This window comes from Oncorhynchus gorbuscha, linkage group LG25 (genome assembly GCF_021184085.1).
Source record: "Oncorhynchus gorbuscha isolate QuinsamMale2020 ecotype Even-year linkage group LG25, OgorEven_v1.0, whole genome shotgun sequence".
Taxonomy (NCBI): Eukaryota; Metazoa; Chordata; class Actinopteri; order Salmoniformes; family Salmonidae; genus Oncorhynchus; species Oncorhynchus gorbuscha.
Window position 1 is genome coordinate 6,071,701 of NC_060197.1, and position 18,271 is coordinate 6,089,971.

Here is an 18,271-nt window from a genome sequence, read left to right on the forward strand (position 1 = left end):
ACTGTATTAGCATGGTTTATACATTATATAGAGTGGAGGACTGTATTAGCATGGTTTATACATTATATAGAGTGGAGGACTGTATTAGCATGGGCTTGTGTACCTCAAAAGAGTCACCCTGGCAGTAGAGGCTTGGCTTGGTTTGGTTTAATTCCATCATTCAAGAACCACTAAGGTTCTGACCCGGAACCCCCCTGCCCCCCAACTCATGCAATCTCCTCAACTGATCTTGAAACCAGTATTCACACAAGTCTTACAATGGAGCTCTGTCAACGTTTCCTATTTGAAAAACAATGGGCGTCTTTCGGTGGGCTGAAGTAGAAGAAGTGAGCCTCAGGCCTAGACAGATGTGATGTATTATAACCCTCTACAGCCTCGCCTTTACACCTGTGAGGCCTACGTGATGGAAATAGGCCTTGTTAAGCTGATAGAAAATGTGGAGTGGGAGGCGTATGGTGTTTGTGATGACACACAGGGCTGTCGGACACTGGAGCCAGACCAGCGGCAAGCCAGGCAGGCTGTGTTAATGATTACCATCACCTGGTTTAAGCTTCCTTACAAGTTGGCTTGTTTGGCTAAAAGCTTGAGTCTCGGTCAGAAAACTGTGGTTGTTATGCCCACCTATCTGTGGCCATGTGTGTGTATTACATAGGGATGGATAGGAGCGACGCTGCGTGGGGACAGGGCGGATTTCCGCCCCACTGGTCTCAGGAAGACAGGAAAGGGAGGAAAAAAGGGGGTTGGGCTGGACATCCATGTCTGAGTATATGGAGATTATCTTCCATCTCTCTGACGAGCTCACACACCCACAGCACACACACACACACACACACACACACACACACACACACACACACACACACACACACACACACACACACACACACACACACACACACCACCTCAGCGCCACAGAGGCTGTTCAAACAACACAGCTGTAGACTGCAAACTTAGCCCAGTTATCACCTCCAGTATCTGACTAGCTGTAGCATGCAGTCTGTCAGTGATAGATCTCGATGAGTTCTCAGAGAGGAGGGAACTAAGGGAAAGAGGACAACAATGAAAAGCCGCGGATCGTCGTCGAGGTGAGAGTCAAGCTGATCGTAATGGCTCTGTGAACATTAAATGGGTAGTGACTAAACAGGGCCCTGGGGTAATAATTACTGCCCCGAGGGGTTGGAGGGTAAAGAGCTGTTCCCATCTCAGCAGGCGGAGGAAAAGTCTTGCATGAAAAGGCTCAATCAGAGACAATATTTCATCATGGAATGGCAATATGAGCCGTCATGCTCTTGGACTTCTATAGGGTATGTTACTAGACCATGGACTTGGAAAAACGTGGAAATCCAAACCGTACTATGAGCTATTGAAAGGTGCAAACACACTGTACGCATTCACTTCTTATCTCAATCCTATCTCTCATCTGGTCTCTATGGGGGTACCACAGGGTACAAATCTCGGGCCGACAATTTTCTCTGTATATATCAATGATGTCGCTCTAGCTGCTGGTGATTCCTTGATCAACCCATATGCAGGCGACACCATGCTGTATACATCTGGCCCTTCTATGGACACTTTGTGTAACAAACCTCCAAACGAGCTGCCCACACCTGCCAGGCCAACTAGCATCACTACTCTGGACAGTTCTGACTTAGAATATGTGGACAACTACAAATACCTAGGTGTCTGGTTAGACTGTAAACTCTCCTTCCAGACTCACAAAAGCATCTACAAGCCAAAATTACATCTAGAATTGGCATCCTATTACGCAACAAAGCACCCTTCACTCATGCTGCCAAACATAACATCGTAAAACTACTATCCACCTTATCTCAGCTCACTGGTCACCATAACAACACCCATCCTTGGCACGCGCTCTAACAGGTATATCTCACTGGTCATCCCCAAAGCCAACACTTCATTTGGCCGCCTTTCCTTCCAGTTCTTTGCTGCCATTGACTGGAACGAATTGCAAAAATCGCTGAAGTTGGAGACTTATATCTCCCTCACTAACTTTAAGCATCAGCTATCTGAGTAGCTTACCGACCGCTGCAGCTGTACATAGCCCATCTGTAAATAGCCCATCCAACTACCTACCTCATCCCCATATTGTTCTTATTGACTTGTTCTGCTCTTTTTGCACCCCAGTATCTCTACTTGCACATCATCTGCACATCTATCACTCCAGTGTTTATTTGCTAAATTGTACTACTTCGCTACTATTGGCCTATTTATTGCCTTACCTCCTTACTCCATTTGCACACAATGTATATAGATTTTTATATATATTATATATATTATATATTTTTGTATTATTGACTGTAAGTTTGTTTATCCCATGTGTAACTCTGTGTTGTTGGTTTTTGTCGCACTGCTTTGCTTTATCTTGCCCAGGTCGCAGTTGTAAATAAGAACTTGTACTCAACTGGCCTAACTGGTTAAATAAAGGTGATTTTTTAATTATTATATATATATATACATACATACATATCTGAAAAACTCCTTGGCAACAGTGAGCTGTTTGCTGATTGGCCAGAATGCTTTCTCCTCTGTGGTCCGGTGCTGTAATGCCTTCTGTTATACCGGGGTGGGTCTGTCCCCATGGCAACATTTTATGTCCCGTTATCGTAAATATGCAGCGAATGGTAAAACAACAGCAACAAAACAACAACAAAAAATGTAGAGAAAACAAGGCCACAGTACACCACTGCATGATTAGATGTAATGAGCCTTGAAGTCAGGAGTCACAGAAAAACGTTTCCCTTTTTCACATGAAAAGTCACAAGAGACTAGAAACCAAAAATGAATCCATGCAATCAAACAAATCAAACTAACAAACAGACTACGTTAGCTAGCTAGACCAAGGCAGTGAGACACAACATAACAGCAAATGGCTGCCACACAGCCAGTCTGCAAAATAAATATTTCATCCTGGTCTCCTCTCTCTCCTAGACTTTGTCATCCACCACTTGGCTGATACAGTCAACAGGCTTTGTTCTGGAAGCTTTGGGGACTACAAGGCTCCAGCCAATCAGACTGAGATGAACACAAAGTGTTGCCAATTCCAAAAAGAAAGAGAGAGGGGGTCTATTTTTAAAAAGTTGGAGAAAAAAAAACTGTGAAAAAAAACTATAAAAAAACATTTCAAGAAATAATCTTGGCCTGACTTTGTCTAGTGGCCCATGAGGAGTAGAATTATTCTCTTGGAGGGGGAAATAAATGAACAACCTAGCTCTCGGCTGACAAGTTCATGAAGAGAGCCTGAAGTGGAGAGTTTGTCTTCCCGAAGAAAGCTAGCTGTGGGGAGTGGGGAGTCAGAGGGTCATCAGGGACAGGAAGAGAGAAGCAGAGAAAGAAAGGTGGAGAGACAGAGAAGAAGAGAGAGGCAGAGAAAGAAAGGTGGAGAGACAGAGAAGAAGAGAGAGGCAGAGAAAGAAAGGTGGAGAGACAGAGAAGAAGAGAGAGGCAGAGAAAGAAAGGTGGAGAGACAGAGAAGAAGAGAGAGCAGAGAAAGAAAGGTGGAGAGACAGAGAAGAAGAGAGAGACAGAGAAAGAAAGGTGGAGAGACAGAGAAGAAGAGAGAGAGACAGAGAAAGAAAGGTGGAGAGACAGAGAAGAAGAGAGAGAGAGACAGAGAAAGAAAGGTGGAGAGACAGAGAAGAAGAGAGAGACAGAGCTAGAAAGGTGGAGAGACAGAGATGAAGAGAGAGACAGAGAAAGAAAGGTGGAGAGACAGAGAAGAAGAGAGAGACAGAGAAAGAAAGGTGGAGAGACAGAGAAGAAGAGAGAGACAGAGAAAGAAAGAGAAGAGAAAGAGAGAGACAGAGAAAGAAAGGTGGAGAGAGAGAAGAAGAGAGAGACAGAGAAAGAAAGGTGGAGAGAGAGAAGAAGAGAGAGGCAGAGAAAGAAAGGTGGAGAGACAGAGAAGAAGAGAGACAGAGAAAGAAAGGTGGAGAGACAGAGAAGAAGAGAGAGACAGAGAAAGAAAGGTGGAGAGACAGAGAAGAAGAGAGACAGAGAAGAAGAGAGAGACAGAGAAAGAAAGGTGGAGAGACAGAGAAGAAGAGAGAGACAGAGAAAGAAAGGTGGAGAGACAGAGAAGAAGAGAGAGACAGAGAAAGAAAGGTGGAGAGAGAGAAGAAGAGAGAGGCAGAGAAAGAAAGGTGGAGAGAGAGAAGAAGAGAGAGGCAGAGAAAGAAAGGTGGAGAGACAGAGAAGAAGAGAGAGACAGAGAAAGAAAGGTGGAGAGACAGAGAAGAAGAGAGACAGAGAAAGAAAGGTGGAGAGACAGAGAAGGAGAGAGAGACAGAGAAAGAAAGGTGGAGAGACAGAGAAGAAGAGAGAGACAGAGAAAGAAAGGTGGAGAGACAGAGAAGAAGAGAGAGACAGAGAAAGAAAGGTGGAGAGACAGAGAAGAAGAGAGACAGAGAAAGAAAGGTGGAGAGACAGAGAAGAAGAGAGAGACAGAGAAAGAAAGGTGGAGAGAGAGAAGAAGAGAGAGGCAGAGAAAGAAAGGTGGAGAGACAGAGAAGAAGAGAGAGACAGAGAAAGAAAGGTGGAGAGACAGAGAAGAAGAGAGACAGAGAAAGAAAGGTGGAGAGAGAGAAGAAGAGAGAGACAGAGAAAGAAAGGTGGAGAGAGAGAAGAAGAGAGAGGCAGAGAAAGAAAGGTGGAGAGACAGAGAAGAAGAGAGAGACAGAGAAAGAAAGGTGGAGAGACAGAGAAGAAGAGAGACAGAGAAAGAAAGGTGGAGAGAGAGAAGAAGAGAGAGACAGAGAAAGAAAGGTGGAGAGAGAGAAGAAGAGAGAGGCAGAGAAAGAAAGGTGGAGAGACAGAGAAGAAGAGAGAGACAGAGAAAGAAAGGTGGAGAGACAGAGAAGAAGAGAGACAGAGAAAGAAAGGTGGAGAGAGAGAAGAAGAGAGAGACAGAGAAAGAAAGGTGGAGAGAGAGAAGAAGAGAGAGGCAGAGAAAGAAAGGTGGAGAGACAGAGAAGAAGAGAGAGACAGAGAAAGAAAGGTGGAGAGACAGAGAAGAAGAGAGAGACAGAGAAAGAAAGGTGGAGAGACAGAGAAGAAGAGAGAGACAGAGAAAGAAAGGTGGAGAGAGAGAAGAAGAGAGAGGCAGAGAAAGAAAGGTGGAGAGACAGAGAAGAAGAGAGAGACCGAGAAAGAAAGGTGGAGAGACAGAGAAGAAGAGAGAGACAGAGAAAGAAAGGTGGAGAGAGAGAAGAAGAGAGAGGCAGAGAAAGAAAGGTGGAGAGACAGAGAAGAAGAGAGAGACAGAGAAAGAAAGGTGGAGAGAGAGAAGAAGAGAGAGGCAGAGAAAGAAAGGTGGAGAGACAGAGAAGAAGAGAGACAGAGAAAGAAAGGTGGAGAGACAGAGAAGGAGAGAGAGACAGAGAAAGAAAGGTGGAGAGACAGAGAAGAAGAGAGACAGAGAAGAAGAGAGGGCAGGAGAAAGAGATGAGTGGGAAGAGAAAAAGGCAGCCAATCTCCAAAAGGTCAACATTTTAAGATATACTTTGACAGTCCTAGCCCATCCTGTACCCCTGTAAATTGAGATATTATACAGTATGACATAGTCGATTCCCAACTCAGCCTGTCTGCCACCTGCATTGTCTTCCATCCCAGGAATATTCCAGTCTGTATGGTTATCATGCCCCTGTCATAGTCAGCTCATTTCCACACTACCCATGGCTGTTATACTGTTCAAAGAATGAATTCTTAGTGAGTCAGACATATTTCTGAGAATTCTGACTTTCTTACAGAGAAGAGACACTTGCTTTAATTACATCTGATAGCCCCCTTACACTCTCTCGTTACACTCTCTCTCTCTCTGTTCCGCAGGCAGGAAGCTGCCTTAAAGCTCTATCAATCCAGCCTGGAGGATGTGGTGCTGTTCATAAGGTAGGACCAGCAGGCTCTTTTCAACACGCACAGGTGCTCCTTTCACCCTCTGTTGGCGCGTGCACACACACACACACACACACACACACACACACACACACACACACACACACACACACACACACACACACACACACACACACACACACACACACACACACACACACACACACACACATGTTGGGGTCATTAGCACATGCCAACACCATTGACTCTGCACAGATGCTTGGATAGGAGAGAGGAGAGAAGAGGGGGAAAGGGAGAGGAGGGAGGGAGGGAGGGAGGGAGGGAGGGAGGGGGAGGGCTGGGCTGGTAAAACAGAGAGGTTAATTTCAGAGAGGTTAATTTCAGCGGGATAACATACAGAGGCACACCATTCACACCCAGGGGTTTCTTCATCTAAATGAACCACTTTTCACAGTGCCTATCTAATCATGTCATCTTCACAACTCACTATACTATATTGTAGGGTATTACTTGACTGGAGGTGGAAGTGAACAGCTACTTTTTGTCTGACTAATCACCAAAAATTGAAAGCAGAGACGTAGACCGAGCAAGCAAGCTACCTCTCCTCCGCCCACAAGATGGTGTGGCTACCCTGCAATGTGTGTAGTGGCTATTTTGGCTCTCCAGTGGTTTGACTGAGAGGAGACAGTCAGTCACCACAGCCAGTCACCAGGTCTAGGGTCCGGGGCCTCTGAGAGGGTCAGGGGTCACCTTCTATCTCTCTCAGGAGGGGTAATTAATAAAGCTGTTGTCATGGACGGCCCCCTTTAGACCTCAAGAACCATCCTGGACTCAGAGGACACCAACGTGAGAGGAATGAAGAGCTATTTTAACACACGCACACACACGCACTACATGGAAGTGTATTTTTGTCTTTTACTCACCAAACACGTCGCTCCTATCGATGTAGTGAAATAAAGTATTCAGACCCCTTGAGTTTTTACACATTTTGTTACTTTACAGCCTTATTCTAAAATTGATTACATCGTTTTTTCCCACATCAATCTACACACAATACCCCATAATCACAAAGCAATTGAGGACATTTTTTTTTATTTAAGCAATTTTAGAATAAGGCTGTAACGTAACAATAATGTGGAAAAGCTCAAGGGGTCTGACTACTTTCCGAAGGCACTGTATATTACAGTATTGTATGCCATCAGGCTGGGACTACAGACAGAGTCAGGGTATAGGAGTTAGTACTGCCTGTGTCAGACAGTCAGAGAGCCCCGGGCAGGGCCTGATTGTGTAGAGGACTGGGATAGGGGATTAGGGAGGATTTGGAGAGCAGTCATTACCCTAGCCTGTGGAGGGTCTGATAATTAAATTACCTCAGCAGCCATGCCGCTGCCTTCCCATCTATCTACTATACATAGACCAGGGCTTTCAAGGTCACTCTGCTCATATCTGAAATGAGCTGCATGGCCACCATCCTGACTCAAGATCCTGAATGACACAGTTGACTTGAAACTTTATCCACGGCATGAACAACACATTGATGCCAATGGATGGTTGGTCTTGAAGGTGGAGTGCCACTTAAGTCAGGACTTGTTTATACCTTTGCAGTTCACATTGAGACTGACACATACATTCAAATGTCTGACTGTCTCAGACCTCTGATTCCCTCCCTCTCTTATTTAAAAATCCTGAACATCAGCTCTCTTGTTTCCAACTACTCTCTGCCCTTCCCGATAGCATGTGGATTGACTCATTGCCATGCAGTGGCTGAGATCTGCAGGTGGTCCTCTGGTGGTGCTGTGGTTGGTGGAGTGAGCAGTGTGTGTGGTTGGAGTGGGGAGACTGACAGGAGATGGGCCCAGCGTGATGGTGATGGTGGTGAAGTGGCCCAAAGTGGGAATACTGCAGCTGGCCACATCACAGGGTTCCCCCCTGGTGTCTATGCTCAGACCAGGAGGGGCTGTGACCTGCTGGAAGAGAGATGGGGAGAGCACTTGGAGAGAGAGGGAGAGAGAATGGATGAGTGGAGGAACAGGGGAGAGAAAGCAGGGCAGAAAATCTGGAGGAAGAGAGAGTTCGATAGAGGTGAGGAGGAGAGTGAGCAAAAGAATGAGGGAGAGAGAGAAAGTGGGGGTGCAGAAGAGGGAGATGTGGGTGTATGGTCGTGGTTGAACAGTAGCAGCTCCCACGTAGAGATTGAGGGTTTGTCACGATCTGCCACTGAGCACTCCCTCTTGCACACACACACACACACACACACACACACACACACACACACACACACACACACACACACACACACACACATATATATATATATATATATATATATATATATATATATATATATATATATATATATATAGAAAAACATACCCACCCTACCAGAAAAAAGTAATTGACCCACACACTCTACATGACATTGAGACTTGTAAACAGCCACAATAGCCAATTTAAATAAAGGTCAGTCTAATCACTAACGCTGATGAAATACATTTCTCCTCTTCTCAATTAATATCACTCACACATTAACATGAATCCACGCATGAGTAGCCACACACAGTGACAACGTACATTAACCTGCTCAACTGTAGTAAATGGAGCCAAATGTCACCCATGTTGAGGCAATTCCCAATGACCAAAGTTACTTCATGCTTATGAGATTCCATTCTCCATGTTCCGGAGTTGACAGCATTGACAATAAGCTGTTTTTACCTCCACGACCAGCTGAACCCCGTTACACACGTGTAACGCTACCATAAACTGAGGTCTGATGTGCGTTTTAATCCAGCCCACACATTCCCAGGGATGACAGAGGCACCACAATCCTTAATTGCCTGTCACTCCGTCACGATTAAAGCAAATGAATAGACATCCCTTCCTATAAGATGTGATCGTATTCACCAGTCAGTTTTCTGGGGATCATTAAGGCTTGTTGATGAAAGCAGCAGACGGAAAGTACACCCAACCAATGATCCTACTCCACTGCTGAGCGAGGGCAATGGATCAGCCGCGTGCCTGAACTGACCGCGGTTACCCTAGCAGAGTGGCACCGATAGATCTGCTGGGAAAAGACAGGGTGATGCACGCGCTGTTGAGGGTGATTTGCGGCGACACACGTGTGTAACGGGGTTCAGCTGGGCTCTGTCTTAGGAGAATTAGAACATCGGCCCTGAACAGCCAATGAAGCTTATCACGGGCGCAGATGATTTCTCGGTGGGGAGTCATTCCCAAGAGAGACCATCTGCCCGCAACTTTCCATATCACCACCGTAACTCACAATTTCACCACCGTAACTCTCAATGTCACCACGGTAACTCAATGTCACCACCATTACGCTCAACCTCACCCCCATAACTCTCAGTGTCATCACTGTAACATTCAATGACAACCATAACAGGAGCTCGCTAGTGATGATACTGCTTGCTTGAACATGAATCACTTGAAAAGCAAATAACTGTTGTGCCCATTTTCTCCTGTAATGCATATACTATATGACATATCGCATGTGAAGGTTTCTGAATGTATGCATATTGTCCCGTTACTTGGTGTTATCTCATACCCTTACATTACTGTTCCTGACGGTAAAAGATGGCTGCTCATTGGGCAGAGCTGAATGTGCGTGTCAAACACCTGTGTTTGGATGGGAGGCGGCCAGGCTTCCGGTGTGTCTAAGACAGATGTTTCATGGGACTGTGGTGGCGGATGATTGATGCCTCGCAGTACGTCAGGTGGCAGACATCCCAGACACCTCAGGGTTTCTGGCTCTTTGGCGTGTGATTTTTTCCCCCTTATTTTTCCCTATAATGTGGTTAGTGAAGGAGAGCGAATCTGGAGACAGACGGGGGGATTGGCAGAAGCCAGAGAAGCCAGTCGATCAACAGACATGTATCACAAAACAATGCCGTTCGGAACACACAGAGGACGACAACAGCTGGTTGCCAGATTCCCTCTAAAGCACCTGACTGGTGTGATGCTATCTGCTTGGCAGAATTAGACTGCGTCAAGGAGCAATAATTACAACAAGCGATCTTAATCTCCGCCGTGGGAGGGAGGGCAGAGGAGAGGGGGGACTCATTCACTGAAGAAAACCCCTACAATCATGTCACGTGGCTGAAGGCAAGACACCCACCCCGTCCAACTACCTCTTCTTATGGAAGTCACCTTGTAGATGCCCTTGACTAGACCCCATTGCCATTTCAGGGCTAAGTAACTTCTTCATTTAGCCTCGTCGCTGAGATAGCTAGACAGAGTAAAAGAGTGAGCTCCATGCTCTGTTTGTCGCCCCCCCCTCCCCCTTCACAGCAGAGCTACTGAGACAAGTGAGTTAGACTGGAGAGAGAGAGGTGGGAACCCGGCCGGGACTCCTTTACTTTAGCCTCGTCTGTCCTAATCACCAACATTGAATTGCATTGTTTTAGCCAGGCAGATTGGGGCACTGCATGAGGGGTAGGGAGGATAGGAGACAGACTCCCTGCCCACCTCTATCTTTTCCTCTCTCTCCCTCTTTCTCTTTCTCTCTATATCTCCTTGGGCCGCACTCTGCCACTTTGGATATGTCATGGTTAATAAGGATGACAAATTGGGACTGCTCCCCTCGGTCTCCAGTCGGTGCGGTGGCTTCGGAGTCTGCCCTTATACGCCCAGAGGAGGCCACGCTCAGCATCGCTCACAAACAAAATGGAATTTAACAAGGCCTGAATCATCCACATGCCTCAGCAAATGGCTAGTCAACCCCGCCGCACCTGCCTCGCCAGCTGGATGTACATGTTGTTATAGTAGAGTGGTATTGTGTAGTGTAGTGTAGTGTGAGGGAGGAAATACGGTTTGTGAACAGAGACCAGGACACAGTTCCCTATTGGTTAAACTTACACCAGGGTAAGACTCCATATGATCTGCCTGGCTTTATTTAACACTGGCTTAATCGGAATTCATTCATTCCTTCTCAAGCCATATTGGAAACCTTGTGTGTGATGATAAAACTCCCTTAAGCCTCCATCTTCATAGTTTTCTTTTTTCACTCTTCATTTGTTTTCCTGCTATTTATTCAAATACGACGTTGATCAACAGTGTGTGGTGTCCTCATATTTGTGTATGCCATTTATGATGACCTTGGTCGCCATGGCGTGCCCTCGGCCACACACACTCGGTCTCCCCTAGCTTGAGACAGAGGATTGTCACGTATGTTGTTGGATTTGAAAATGTTGCTCTGGCTGTCACAGCATGACATTCAAATGTGTGCAGTAGTGTGATGAATATAAACAACATGACATCAAGAGAAGCCCTGAACCCCCCCCCCCCCCCCTCCCACCCCGACTGCAGTGGTTACCATTGGATTCCCACACGATAACATGACTCATCTTCCTAGTTGAAGCTCAACGGAGCTCTTTACATTATAGCCTAATGTATATGGTGCGTTTGTGCCTTTCCTGCTCTAATAGATCAAATCAATACTTTATTAGTCCTTTAGACCATGAATGAGCTATGGTGTCCAGAGACTGTAGTATCACATGTCTTACTCTACAGTACTAATGAGGCTTTCAGTGCTGCGTACCACTGTTTGATGTGTCTTTTCTATTAGATTTTCTATTAGAAGTGTGTCTTGGTGGCCTCTATGAGTTGTTTAATGCATGTATACACAAGATTTGTGGAATAATACATACTAATTAGCATTAGTCATTGTACATTGTGAGACAAATCTCTGTGGAATTCTTCTTCTTTTCGGGATTGCCCCCCCTGTGGTCATTGGCATATAAGGATAAGGAACCAGGGGACTGAGGTTATTTGCCCATAGGGGTTGGAGATCCTTGGGGTCTGAGACAGTGAATAGCCAGAGTGGCTCTGTGGACCTGTGGCATTTCCACTGAGACAGGATGTCTGTTTTGTTTGCCTGTCTTTGAGTACGAGGGAACAGAGACTAACCTTTAACTCGACGGTGCCTGCTGCTAGGGGCTCCTCCAATGCTGCTTCTTCTTCTTTACACAGGAGTTGCACGCAGTCGAGATAGTTCAAAGCTGAGGAAGAGGCAGACGGAGCATGTTAATTTGGAACAGCAAAAAGTATGCAAAGTTCATATAACTAGAATTGAGACTAGTTACTGCAGGCCGGTTCCTGTTTTCAAGAGACATGATAAACAAGCCCAGTCAGATACTTTGCTATTCTGTGTATCGATTCGTAACATATTGTGTTCTTGAGAGCAGCCATTTTCTTTTAAGAGTACTTTATAAGCCAGGCGCACACAAGACCAATAGAATTTCAATTCTTCCAGCCAATCAATGTGTACGGCAATGGGCTCAAATGGCGACATCCAGAACCAAGGCACGGTGAAGTGAACCAATGTCATTTCACCCAGTTGATTTTTCCATCAGCTCAGTTGTGTTTGTTTGTGTGTGTGCGTGTGTGTGCATGTGTGTGTGCGTGTGTGTGCGTGCGCGCGTGTGTGTGTCTGTGTGGGGGGTGGCAGGGATCCATTATCGATGGAGAGCTTGCACAGCCGATTGGTCGTGTTATTTTAGAAGCCGGTGGAACCGAGTCATGAGCTGGAGACCAGGGACGGGGACCAGCTGGGGATCTCCTCCCCACAGATGCTGCCTGCCACTACAGTGTGAAAGGCACTCCAGCGTGGAGGAGGAGGCGGATGTGGAGTGCGGACCATCTCTAGTTAGGGTCACAGCAGGGGATTTTCAATACTACTTCAATGTCTCATTTCATTGTAAATCTGGTTTGAAACGAAACTAATGTGATCGGTTGACTGTATTTTGGTTTTAAAATGTATCCAAAAGCAATATCCAATAAACACCTGGATGGAGATTCACAGAATCATGGAATATATTACTTCAAAATGGATAAATAAAAAATGCAGATAAGATCTGTCCTTGCAGCATACGTCTCAAGGTTCTGCTGTGATGGAGAGCTATCTGCACCATCTTGACGGCGTGGGGATTTGGAGATGGAGTTTGTGATTCCCTATTCATTCCCCCATTACTATTGAGGAGCTATTTGCCGGGCCTTTAAAAGCTATTTCCTCCGGCTGGCACTGGCAGGTACACAAAGGCACAAAAATTCAGAGGCAATTTGTGTCTCGTTTCAGGAAACTAGGGGTATGTCGCGCATCACTACTTCACAGGACAGCCATTAGAATACATTTTAAAAGCCATTTTTTAATCAAAATGCGTTTTTTTGGCAGGAATGCTTTAGAAACTTGTATGCCATCTGTAAATTCGAATGAAATTGTTAAATTACGAGCCTAGTTCATTTGGGCACGGAAAAAGAATCAGAGTATGAATTAGAAAATTCTGGAGTTTGATTGCAAATAAATATGCAGACAGAGATGAAAAGAGAACACACAGGAGGCTGTTGTATAAAACACCTGTCTCCGGATTACATCTTCAAACTAAGGGCAACCATGGCATCAATGACAGAGAAGTGTCCATCTAGTCATAAAATAGTCTAGCTAGTTACATTTGTAGATATGACACATTTCTAATTTTGTCACAAAGTCGTTTTCATTTCAAGTTAAAGCGTACTGTTAGCTATATATAAACAACATGCTATCAAGAGATACCCTGACCCCCCCCCCATCACCCCAACTTAACATTCAAGAGAAGGGTAAGTTGCCATTGAATTCCCACACGATAACTTTGTTAATCTTCCTACTTGGAGCTCAATGGAGCTTTTCCTGTTATAGCCTTATGTATTATCATAGATGTAGCCAGTGCATTGAAATACATTTTTCAGCCATAAACTCCTGCTATAGAATGAATCACGTGCTCTTGTTAACATACCCATTGTCAGGACCCGGTTACGAACCCGGGTCTCCGGAGTGAGAAACAGTCACTTAACCAACTGAGCCACGAGCCACGAATAGTCGGCAGAACCCAGAAGATGAGGCAGACACAGCAGTACTTGAGACGTTGTATTTAATGAAGTAAAAAGTGAAGTTCTTCAGGAAAACATGTAACTCCACAACCTCAAAAGGAATTCCACAAGAACAAAGGGTAATCCTCCAAGACAAAAAAGGTAAATCCACAAGGTGGAAGGTAAAGCACAAAAAGCCTCAAAAGATACTCAAAAACAAACAAACAAGAACAAAAAACAGAATTCCACAAGAGAGTCCACCGGGATCAACAAGAGTTCACAGAGTACTAGGGCTGGGTGCTAACATACAAACATAGAGCAAAGAACTGAGGAAAACAAAGGGTTTAAATACAATCAGGGGAAACGAGGCACAGGTGAAAATAATAATGGGGATCAAGGGAAAACAAAAGGTCAAAAGGCACAATGGGGGCATCTAGTGACCAAAAACTGGAACAACCCTGGCCAAATCCATATATATATATATATATATATAGAATCCCCCCCTAGGAACGGCTCCTGACGTTCCTACCAGCTCTCTCAGGGTGGAGGGCCCTGAACTGACGAATGAGGTCAGGGTCCAGTATGTCTTTGGCAGGAACCCAGGAGCGCTCCTCGGGACCGTAGCCTTCCCAGTCCACCAGATACTGCCAGGACCGCTGCACCCGGCGGGAATCCAGTATCCGATGTACGGTATAAGCCGGCTGGCCTCCAATGACACGAGGCGGAGGGGGAGGTCTGTCTGCCGGGACAAGGGGAGAAAAAACAACAGGTTTTAATAAGGAAATGTGAAACGTGGGATTAATCTTAAGGGATCTGGGTAAGTGTAGGCGATACGAAACTGAGTTAACTCTCCTGGCAACCTTAAAGGGACCGATGTATTTTTGGGACAGCTTGCGAGACTCCACCCGTAGTGGTAAGTCTCTTGTGGAGAGCCAGACTCTCTGGCCGGGGCGCAGGGTAGGCCCGGGACGGCGACGTCTGTTGGCTTGTTGTTGGTACCTCTGTGAGGAACGCATAAGATTAAGACGGGTCTTCCTCCACATAAGCCGACAGTGTTGACGAACTTCAAGGCTGAAGGCACTCTGACTTCTGCCTCCTGGTCCGGGAACAATGGAAGGGCATAGCCAAACTGACACTCGTGCGGGGACATACCAGTGGAGGAGGAGCGCAAGGTGTTGTGCGCGTATTCGGCCCAAACAATGAAGGACGACCATGTGGACGGGTTGTTACGAGTCATACATCGGAGGGTGGTTTCCAGCTCTTGATTCATCCTCTCTGTTTGGCCGTTGGACTCCGGATGGTACCCTGAAGATAGAATGGCAGAAGCCCCCATGAGTTGGCAGAAGGCCTTCCAAAACCTAGAGGCGAACTGGGGACCTCTGTCAGAAACCATATCTTGAGGAATGCCAAAGACTCGGAACACATGATTAATTACCAACTCAGCCGTTTCCTTGGCAGAAGGTAACTTAGTCAGAGGGACGAACCTGGCCGCCTTTGAAAACCTGTCGATAATGATTAGGATAGTAGTATTGCCATGGGATGGAGGAAGGCCAGTAATGAAGTCCAACGAGATATGGGACCAGGGTCTGTGGGGAACAGGTAAAGGGTGAAGGAGTCCTTGCGGGCGGAGGTGAGAAGATTTGCCCTGGCAGCACACGGGGCAGGCATTGACGAAAGTGGCAACGTCTTCTCTTATGGTAGGCCACCAGAACTTACGCTGGATGAACTCCAAGGTGCGACCTACGCCCGGGTGACAGGTGAGGCGAGAGGAGTACCCCCACAGAAGGACCTGAGTCCTCACTGCCTTGGGGACAAACAACCGATTGGCAGGACCTCCTTTCGGGTCTGGTTCAATAGCTTGAGCTCGTCTCACGGTATCCTCAACTTGCCACGAGATCGGAGCCACTATCTTAGCAGCAGGAAGGACAGGCATGTCCGTGTCATCTCGAATGGCAGGAGCGTAGACTCGGGACAGGGCATCCGGTTTGAGATTCTTCGACCCGGGCCGATAGGTGAGGATAAACTGGAATCGATTGAAGAAAAGAGACCATCTAGCTAGTCTAGAGTTCAACTGCTTCGCCTGCTGGATATACTCCAGATTTTTGTGGTCCGTAAGCACTTGAAACGGGTGAGAAGCCCCCTCGAGCCAGTGTCTCCATTCCTTCAATGCCATCTTAACAGCTAGGAGTTCACGATCCCCCACATAGTAGTTCCTCTCAGCCGGGGTAAGCCGGTGTGAGAAGAAAGCGCACGGATGAAGCTTCTTGTCTTCACCCCTCTGAGACAGGACAGCTCCAACACCAACCTCTGAGGCGTCTACCTCCACAACAAACGGTTCATCCGTAGTCGGTAGTATCAGGATGGGAGCAGAGAGCACGCGCTGCTTGACTCCTTGGAAGGCCGTCTCAGCTTCTCTTCCCCACAAAAACCTTGCATTGCCACCCTTGGTTAAAGCTGTGAGAGGGGCTGCCACCAAGCTGAAGTTCTTGATGAACTTGCGGTAAAAGTTAGTGAAGCCCAGGAAACGCTGAACTTCCTTAACGGATTTGGGGGTGGGCCAATCCGCTACCACCCCTACCTTCCTGGGGTCCATTTGGACTCGACCGGGTTCCACTACAAATCCCAGGAATTGTACTCGGGATGAATGGAATTCACATTTTTCCGGCTTAACATACAGATGGCTGTCTAGGAGGCGTTTGAGTACTTGTCTGACATGCTTAGTGTGTTCTTGAAGAGAGCTCGAAAATATGAGGATGTCATCCAAGTAAACGAACACAAATATGTTAAGCATATCCCTAAGCACATCGTTTATGAGCGCTTGGAACACCGCTGGGGCGTTGGTCAGGCCGAAGGGCATCACCAAGTATTCATAGTGACCAGTAGGCGTGTTGAAAGCGGTCTTCCACTCGTCACCAGGTCTGATCTGCACAAGATGGTATGCGTTCCGCAGGTCAAGCTTAGTGAAAACAACTGCTTCCTGGAGCAGCTCGAAGGCTGTGGCCATAAGGGGTAGCGGGTAACGGTTATGGCATTGAGTCCCCGGTAGTCGATGCAAGGACGTAATCCACCGTCTTTCTTGGCCACAAAGAAAAACCCTGCTCCCGCCGGGGAGGTGGATGGATGCATGAGGCCTGCTTCCAGAGCGTCCTTGATGTAGGTATCCATAGCAGCTCGTTCGGGTGGAGATAGGGAAAAGATCCGACCCCTGGGGGGGGCAAGTGCCCGGAAACAGTTCGATGGGGCAATCATAAGGTCTATGGGGTGGTAGCATGGTGGCCCTCTGCTTGCTAAATACCAGTTTGAGGTCATGGTAACACTCGGGAACTCGGGTCAGGTCGATGGATTCTAAAGACTCGGGAGTAGAACTCGGGGGAATTCGGGAAAATACAAGTAGCTTGGCACGTAGGACCCGACTGCTCGATAGTGCCCACAGACCAATCGATGTGAGGGTTATGGCTGTGAAGCCAGGGGTATCCAAGGACGAGAGGGAACTCGGAACAGGAGATCAAATGAAAGTTCATCAATTCCTGGTGTTGTGAAACTGAAAGTCGCAAGGAGGTAGTGACATGAGTGACAAGTCCAGATCCCAAAGGGCCTTGGGCCTCCAATGTAGTAACCCTCATGGGGTCACTTAGAGGTTCAGAGGGAACGCCATTCTCCTTCGCCCAGACACTATCCATGAAGTTACCTGCGGCTCCAGAGTCTACCAAGGCTTGAAGGTGAAGCTTGTGGTTGTCCCAGGAAAGGGTGACTGGAATGAGCAGACGGGAGTTGGACGGATGGGAGGAGGTTATGTTTCCCGTTACAGTTCCCCCGGTCTGTACGGGACAGAGCGTTTCCCTGGAGCCCGGGACACGTGGAACGGAAATGGCCCGGTTTGCCGCAGTATAGACAGCGTCGCTCCCTCAACCGGCGGTCTCTCTCAGCCTGGGAGATGCGCCCAATCTGCATGGGTTCCGGTGGAGCCAGCGAGGATAAAGGTGGGGACTCGGAGCTGGGACTGATAGGGGCTAGAGGTCTACGGTTGAGTTCTCTCTCTCAGACGCTGGCCAATGTGTGAGGCCAACTTGATCAGGGACTCGAGATTGTCTGGTGGTCCCCGAGTGGCCAGTTCATCTTGGATAGTGTCGGAAAGGCCTTTCAGAAAGCACACCGTGAGCGCCTCGTTGTTCCAGCCACTCGCTGCTGCCACCGTGCGGAACTGGATGGCATAGTCCGTCACGCTGCGCCGACCTTGGTGGAGAGTCAGGAGCTGTTTGGCTGAGTCAGGACCACTGCTTGGGCCTTGAAACACTCGTTTGAATTCCTCAGCAAAGGCAGAGTAGCTGGCACAGCAGGAACTATGGGCATCCCACTTAGCAGTAGCCCAGGCCAGGGCTTTTTCCCACAGCAGGGTGATGATATATGCGATCTTAGACCGGTCGGTGGGGAACGACGAGGGTTGCAGCTCGAAGGAGAGAGAACATTGGGTGAGAAACCCTTTACAAGCACTTGGATCACCTGAGAACAATTGGGAAGGTGGAAGACGAGGTTCAGCCAGAGGGTG

General features: G+C 47.2%; 1 protein-coding gene across 4 annotated transcripts in view; it reads right to left on the bottom strand.

The window, feature by feature from the left end:
- The window catches only part of LOC124013754 (synaptotagmin-1-like), a 282,762-nt gene that overhangs the window by 163,556 nt on the left and 100,935 nt on the right, over nt 1–18,271 (bottom strand). For all 4 annotated transcript variants that reach the window (XM_046328251.1, XM_046328254.1, XM_046328250.1 and 1 more), the window contains one exon: nt 11,791–11,882. The gene's annotated coding sequence lies outside the window, so the exon portion shown is untranslated. The remainder of the gene's footprint in view (nt 1–11,790; nt 11,883–18,271) is intronic.